We start from the raw sequence: 8,362 nt of genomic DNA, 5'->3' as shown, positions 1-8,362 counted from the left end.
GGGGTCCCTCTTCCTTTTTCTCTTTCCTTCTTTCTTCTGTAGCTTTCAATATGTGAAAAGAAAATCCAACCAACTCAAAAAATAAAGGAAAAAAAAAGGGGGGGGGGGGGGGGAAAAGTACAGCTTAAGAGATCTACTGAATAGCCTACTTGAGCTCTCACTCACTCTGTAGAGCAGTAGAGATCTTGAAGTAACCAAAAAGTTGTTTCTTTTACTACTGTTGCTGTTGCTCTTTAAGGGTTTCTAGTTTGTTTAACTTCAAGATCTGTGGTTCAGTTGAATCTGCAGCTTATTTGAAGAAAAGGGTGTTTAGGGTTTGTGTTGTTTCTTGATTTTGAAGTGACTAATTGAAGATCTGGGACAAGTATGAAACAGCTGTTGATGGTGGTGTTTAGTTGTGGAACTGGGTTTGGATGAGTAAAAATATGGTTTCTTGTTTCTTGGTTTTTGCTTGGGGTGGGGAGTGGGGGTGGGGGGTTGTACTAGCAAAGTATTGATTTTTTTGGAGTTTTTACTTTCTGGGGTTGCTCTTTGTTGGCTTAACTAGTGAAAAGTAAGTTGCTTGATAGGAGTTTGTTGATTTGCTGAAATGAGGGTATCATCATCTGGGTTCAATCCTCAGCCAGAGGAAGGTTTGTTTGTTGTTATTTTATGTTTTCGTGAACTTGAAGTGAAGCATTATTTGCAGTCATTAATAAGCATATTTCATATTTTTATGTTTAATTGTAGCAGCAGGGGAGAAGAAATGCTTGAATTCAGAGTTGTGGCACGCGTGTGCAGGACCACTAGTTTCATTTCCACCTGTAGGAAGCAGAGTTGTGTATTTTCCTCAAGGGCATAGTGAGCAGGTTAGTAGTAAATATTATGGTTCACATTGTAGCTCATTTAAGTTGAGGTGTTTGATATGGTTCATATTTAATTTCTTCATGTGATGTTTTGTCAAGCTTGCTCTTCTACTTTTGGTTGTTTGTTGGTGGCTAAATATTGTATGCTCCACAAGCCATTGAATTCTCTTAGGTTTTTTAGCAAACCGAGTTTTTTGAGACATTCTTCCTGTTTTAGCTGTAAGTAGCTCCAGAGTTATCCTTATGAAACATGGATTTGAGTTTTGGACACCGTTTACAGGTTGCTGCCTCAACCAACAAGGAAGTAAATGCTCATATCCCTAATTATCCTGGTTTACCGCCTCAACTAATTTGTCAGCTGCACAACTTGACAATGCATGTAAGTTTTTTTTGGCTGTGATGCGATATTTATTTACCTTTCTGTCGCAATGTATTCTAAACAGTTCTTAAATTACAGGCAGATGTTGAGACTGATGAAGTATATGCTCAAATGACATTGCAGCCACTAAGTCCAGTATGTCACTTCCTATCTTTTCGAATCAGTTTTAGTAATAATCTTCTACTAATGGACTTATTCTATGTAGCAAGAGCAGAAGGATGTGTGCCGACTACCGACAGAACTTGGCATCCCGAGTAAACAACCAACCAACTATTTCTGTAAAACTTTAACGGCAAGTGACACCAGTACTCATGGTGGATTCTCTGTCCCTCGCCGAGCCGCAGAAAAAGTTTTTCCCCCTCTTGTAGGTCCCTTTATTAATACCCATCAGCATTATGTTTTTTCTATTCCTTTTCTTTTTGGTCTTTTTCTTTGTTATGTGTCATCAGCATTGTATTCTGTTGTATCCCTCTAATGCTCAATGGTGTTTAACAAACTCATGATGAATGTTTTTTCTCTTTTCAGGATTACTCTCAGCAGCCACCCTGTCAAGAGTTGATTGCAAAAGATCTCCATGGGAACGAATGGAAATTCCGGCATATTTTTCGCGGTGAGTTTCTGTGCAGTCTGGAGCTTAGAGGTAGTGGTTGTGTTTTGGTAGTTGGTACCATGATCCAAATGCACCTGAATGAAAAGCAAATTCAAGCTCAGGATTAGGGTTTCTGGTCTACTGCAAGTTTAGGAACTTTAAAGTCACAACATTGAGTTGAGATGTTTATATCCTCATCATAATTACTGACTTGTCCTTCCAATTCAAACCCAAAAGAATATCTGCAGAGAGAGTGAGAGAGAGAGAGTAGTCTAGTGGATGAGTGACTTTAGTTTGGGAAGCAGATTTTCTGGACTAGTGAGGGTGTCAGTACGACACCTCATACAGGGTTACTTCCTCTTTTACCTTGTCAATTTAGCTTCCAAAGCCTTAAAGGCCAGACAAGAAGATGAAAATGCAAGAGGTTCTGATATATGGTTCCTTAAATGTTATAACTTTTTTCTGTTTGTGTTGTTTGGGAGGGGTTGGTCGGTATTGGGACCACTTGTGAGTGTGTGAAGATGTTCTATATTGTATTTCTGAGCAATTTAGCTGGATGTTTCTTTGCTAATTTTAAGGCGAGAGAAGGCACTGGAGCTTAGTTGCATGCATTACATCTTTGCCAACGTTACGGTCCTTTAAAGCCATTTAGCCTGGAAATTACCAGAGATGAGACATACTCTGAATGAACTTAATATGCTATATTAGTAAGCTTTTTAAAATCAGAGTGAAGCAACTATACTGAATCTAATGACAAGTGGAGCATCACTTGATGATTTAAGGGCCTTCAGGAATTCTACTTAACCTGTTTCAGCTTTTACATCTCTTATTTTGAGGTGGAGGGAGTGATTTTAAAATATGCAAACGCTTTGGTTACATGATTTTCATTTATGAAAATGGGCATTAGCATTACCAGCACTAATTGGTTGCTCATGTTTAGGACAACCAAAGAGGCATCTATTGACAACCGGATGGAGTGTGTTTGTGAGTGCAAAGAGACTTGTTGCAGGCGATGCAGTCATCTTTATCTGGTATAAGATTCTGTCCTTAATTTCCTCATAAGATTCAGCTCCAGCATCCTGAACTTTTCAAATGATCTATATTTTCTAAGATAAATTGCATATGTATTCTTAGTGCAGAATCACATTTGACCATACTAGTTGGATAATTGTTTGCAATTGAAGGAACTCACTCTCATTTCTCCCACTCAAATGAGAATCTTCAAAAATTTACAATTGATTTCAATCTTTTATGGCAGTAACTTTTATCTGTGAACCTAACCTGCATCATTTTCTTTTTTTGGAGAAAGTTAGTTGTAAACCTGCATCATGTATTGCGTGGTTTAACAGTAATTAGTTGGATAATCATTTGCAATTGAAGGAACTCACTCTCATTTCTCCCAGTCAATTCGTTGAGGATTTTATCTTTGCTCAAGTACTGTCACCTCTTATCAGGAATGAAAACAATCAATTGTTTTTGGGGATTCGACGTGCTAATCGTCCTCAAACTGTAATGCCTTCTTCAGTCTTGTCAAGTGATAGCATGCACATTGGTCTCCTGGCTGCAGCAGCTCATGCATCTGGAACTAATACTCGCTTTACAATATTTTATAATCCAAGGTAAAAGTTGTTGCATTTGTTTCATTTGCTAACAAAGTTGAGTCACATTTTACCTTTTAGCTTCATAATTTCAGGGCCAGCCCATCAGAGTTTGTCATACCTCTTGCCAAGTATGCTAAAGCAGTGTATCATACTCGAATATCTGTTGGTATGAGGTTCCGGATGCTGTTTGAAACAGAAGAATCCAGTGTCCGTAGGTAGGTCTTATCTTCTTGGACTTCCGCGTACTATTTAAAGTAATTTGAATGACAAGTTGACTTGCAGAGCCAGGTCTCTAGTAAAAGGGAGAGACATCTATGTGAAAAGGGAAGACTTCGGTGGGTGGTTGAAAAACATTTGTTAGAGCTTGGGTTTGAAGGCACTCTATGCTAAGGTGCCTTCCCGAAGTTTTATCTGATTTGGAGGCAGGGAAAGCTCTTGTAGGAAGACAAAACAAACTTAGAAGATCTAAATCTCTGAGCTATTATTTCCTCTCCTACCAAACAAAGATATCCAAGTACTTATACTGTTAGGATGCTTACATGCAAAACCTAAATAGTACTATATTGATTGGATTACTTTTCGATCATGTTTTAACAGTGTCCTATTTCCTGGAAAATTAATGGATATGGTCTTGGAAAAAATCTTCTTGTTTATAGAAAGATAGGCCCTTATTATCTTATCTCTTTTGAATACATGAATGACTTATGATGTCTAGTTGAACTTTCAAAAGCAATTCTTTGTCGACGGGCTGATTTCAGGATTGTTGGATCATATCATTGGAAGGATAGGTTATATTAGCCCATCAACAAGAATTGCTTTTGGAAGTTCAATCAATCATTTATGTATTCATAAGAGGTAAGATAGTAAGGACCCACTTTTCTATAAACAACAAGATTTCCTCCAAGACCATATAGATTATTTTCCAAAAAAATTGAACACTTAATTTAAGGGCCAGCCATAAACATATGCCTAACTCATGTCTATATTTTCGAGTCTCGCGGTGAAAAAAGTACTGAAGTGGAAAATTTTCATAGATTGCAACCTTTTTTTTAGAAAAAGACACCAGATACATGCAGAGATGCTTAGTTCTCTAGTCTTAACCTCTGTGATTTGAGTTTATAATGAAGACCATAACCAAGCTTAAGTAAAGATTTTTGAGTTCATTAAGAAATATGAAGGATGCATTGAAGGTGCCAAATATGGCTGTTGGGTTTGTCTACTTAAATAAATGGCTTTCTTTGCCTTAGGAATACCAAATTTCTTGAAAACTTTGTTAGTATTTCAAAAAATTTCATTGCTACCAGTGGAAAATTGGTTCTGACCTGTTCCAAGTTCCCTCAATTCTCTCTCTCACTCACTGACACACACATGCGCGCGCACACACATACAAACACATATGCACATTTTAATCATTTTAATATGTTTGGATTTAGGTATATGGTCACAATTACTGGCATCAGTGATCTAGATCCTGTTCGTTGGCCAAATTCACACTGGCGGTCTGTGAAGGTTTGTTTTATAACTGGCGGTCATTTGTATAAACTATAAAGTAATAAATAAACTAAATGCCACTGGATCTTAGCATAAATTTATAATTTTTCATGCGCCTGCTGGTACTTCTGTATATAAATTATAATCTTTTGCAACTGTTCCTGTTGCAGGTTGGATGGGATGAATCTACTGCTGGAGAAAGGCAGCCCAGAGTTTCTCTGTGGGAAATTGAACCTCTGACAACATTTCCTATGTATCGTTCTCCTTTCTCCCTTAGGCTAAAGCGGCCTTGGCCATCTGGACTACCTTCTCTCCCTGGTAAGGTTTCTCCTTGTTTTTGTTGCCCAGGGAGACCAGATAAAATTTGGTTGAGTTCTAAATTTTAGTGTTTTGTTTACCTCTCTTTCACTCAGGTTTTCCAAATGGTGATTTGACTATGAATTCTCCACTCTCATGGCTGCGTGGTGACATGGGAGATCAAGGGATGCAGTCGCTTAATTTTCAGGGATTTGGTGCAACTCCGTTTATGCAACCAAGAATGGATGCTTCTATGTTAGGTTTGCAACCTGACATTCTGCAAACAATGGCAGCACTAGATCCATCGAAACTTGCAAATCAATCCCTTATGCAGTTCCAACATAGTATTCCCAACAGTTCAGCGCCTTTGAGTCAGAGTCAGATGTTGCAGCCTTCTCATTCACAGCATAATCTGATACAAGGCTTTTTCTGAAAACCACTTAATATCTCAGGCGCAGATGCTTCAGCAGCAATTACAACGCTGTCAAAACTTCAATGATCAACAGCAATTGCTGCAGCCACAGCTTCAGCAGCACCAAGAAGTGAACTCGCAGTTTCAACAGCAATTGCTGCAGCCACAGCTTCAGCAGCACCAAGAAGTGAACTCGCAGTTTCAACATCAACAGCAAACTAAGACCATATCCGGTCTCTCTCAGATGGCTTCAGCCACGCAGCCCCATCTTTCTCATTTGCAAGTCCTAAGTTCGACTGGTTCCCCGCAAATCTTTTCTGATATACTGGGTAACCATGTAAATGTATCTAGTAATTCTAATATACAAAGTCTGTTGAGTTCATTTTCCCGTGATGGAGCATCTGCTGTCCTAAACATGCATGAAACTCACCCTCTAGTATCTTCATTCTCATCATCTAAGCGAATTGCTCTAGAATCTCAGCTCCCTTCTCGGGTTACTCCATTTGTGGTGTCCCAGCCTGAGGATGTGATAGCGCACAATACAAAGGTCTCGGATCTTTCCTCTTTACTGCCACCTTTTCCTGGTAGAGAATCGTTTTCTGATTATAGAGGAGTAGAAGATAGCCAAAGCAATGCACTCTATGGATTTACAGACTCTTTGAACATACAGCAGACCGGTATGTCCAACATGAAAGGTAGTAGTGGTGATAATGGATCTTTATCTATTCCTTATGCTACCTCTACCTTCACAAGTACTGCGGGCAATGAGTACCCCCTTAACTCAGACATGACAGCTTCAAGTTGTGTAGATGAATCAGGTTTCTTACAGTCCTCCGAAAATGGGGACCAAGCAAACCCAACTAATAGAATCTTTGTGAAGGTGAGCTTATAAGCTTGTTCGAAATACAATTCATTCTTTGTTATCTGAATTGTTTGGGCTAACAACACTCTGTTTAGTTTAAAAGCTTTTAAAAGAGGGAATGCTCTGCGCATTATGTTGTTTCTCACAGCATGTTTCTTGCAGGTTCAAAAATCAGGGTCCTTTGGACGGTCACTCGATATCTCCAAATTTAGCAGCTATCACGAACTTCGAAGTGAGCTTGCTCGCATGTTTGGGCTAGAAGGCTTGTTGGAGGACCCTGAGAGATCAGGCTGGCAGCTTGTAATTGTTGACCGAGAGAATGATGTCCTCCTCCTCGGTGACGATCCTTGGCAGTAAGAATTTGATCACTTCTTTTCTTTTATAAGCTTTCCAGTACAACCTGTCTCTCTCCCCCTGCCCGGAGTCTCTTTTATATTTTTCCCCGTTCTTTGGGGTGTCAAATTATAGCCCTAGACTCCCTGTATCTCTCCCCCTGCCCCGAGCTCCCTTTTGGCCATAGATTTCGAAGTTGAAATTTGAAAATTTGAATTTTTGAACTTGTATTTTGACGTGCATTTTACCTGAAAAAAGTGAACTTGCAAGTGGAAGGCCAGTTTTTGAGAGCTTGAAAATATTTGAAGATAAACTTTCAAAAACTGCTCCTAAAATCTATGGCAGCATAGTTTCAAATTGAGATTTTTTAAATATATATGACATATTCATCTTGCCGCCTATTTAATTCAGTCTTTTGTTATGCTGACTCCGATGAATTATGGGAGATTAATGTTCAAATCCTAGCAGAGGTGGTAAAAAGTTGGTGATTTATGTTCATTGGTCATAGTCTTGATGAATTGAATTATCCATTCATTGTCTGTGTTGGTGGAAGATAGTAGTTACCTGATACATTAGATGAGGTGCATATAAGATGGCCACTGCAATTGTTAATGCAAAAGGAAAAAAGAGACTCTTGGTTTTACATGTCAATCCCTATTATATCGGCTAATATGAATCTGCTCCATCTATCTTGCTTCATTTTGAAATTCTTCATTGCTTAGTGACATCTCAAGAATCTTTTTCAGAACAAAAGGCCAAGTATTGGTTACTTTATGTTGAGTTTTAAATCATTAAACAGCTTCCACAGATTGGTTTTTTCTGTTGGCCATTTAAAGATTAACATTAGAGTACTTTTTGTTACGAGTATTATTAGGCTTAGTATACTCAAGTTCTGTGGGCCAATTGTTGACATTTTGTATGACACACATCATATTTCACTTATCTATGTCTGCAATTTTCTTTATACAAGAATTTAGATCTGCATAGTTGCACTTAGATGGATGTTTTACTCCACACGTCTGTTTATTTTAGTATATCTAGTTTTGACCCATCTCTATCTCGCTTTAGGGAGTTTGTGAACAATGTTTGGTACATCAAGATACTTTCTCCACATGAAGTGCAGCAGATGGGGAAAGAGGGACTTGATCTTCCAAATGGTGTCGAAGCGCAGACGCTTCCTGGCAATGTCAATGGATATGATGATTATATGAACCAGAAGGGCTCCCGAAATACTACGAACGGGATATCATTGGGGTCACTTGACTACTAATGACCATTAGTGTGATCTGCCTAAGGTAATTGTACTATATAGTTGCTGTTGCCCTTGGTTAATGTCTGCAAATTTTTTGTACCCTGTTGTGTCTTAAGTGTCATGTATCTTTTCTATCTAAAGACAAGGGCCAAGTCTCATTTGTAGCTTGTTACCCCAGAGAAGTACAATGTAAATTATAAATATTTTATTATTGATAAGACTGGAACTACCTTCTAGTGATCAGCTGCAGAAATATCAAGTTCGCTTATCTTCTCAAGTCTCATTTAAACTTCTATGAAAA

The 8,362-nt window shown here is 38.5% G+C and overlaps 1 pseudogene across 1 annotated transcript; it reads left to right on the top strand.

Moving 5' to 3' along the window:
- Positions 1–549: 549 nt before the first annotated feature.
- On the top strand, positions 550–8,135 carry AFR6B (auxin response factor 6b; annotated as a pseudogene). Its single transcript, NR_131334.1, is given in 16 exon segments — positions 550–632; positions 733–848; positions 1,126–1,224; positions 1,303–1,359; positions 1,430–1,588; positions 1,750–1,834; positions 2,754–2,844; positions 3,268–3,432; positions 3,507–3,629; positions 4,848–4,923; positions 5,076–5,223; positions 5,319–5,701; positions 5,759–6,161; positions 6,288–6,494; positions 6,639–6,829; positions 7,878–8,135. The product of NR_131334.1 is annotated as an auxin response factor 6b (transcript).
- Positions 8,136–8,362: the final 227 nt, after the last annotated feature.

The sequence above is a fragment of the Solanum lycopersicum genome, chromosome 7, assembly GCF_036512215.1.
Source record: "Solanum lycopersicum chromosome 7, SLM_r2.1".
Lineage (NCBI taxonomy): Eukaryota > Viridiplantae > Streptophyta > Magnoliopsida > Solanales > Solanaceae > Solanum > Solanum lycopersicum.
This window is presented reverse-complemented; position numbering and strand designations above follow the sequence as displayed.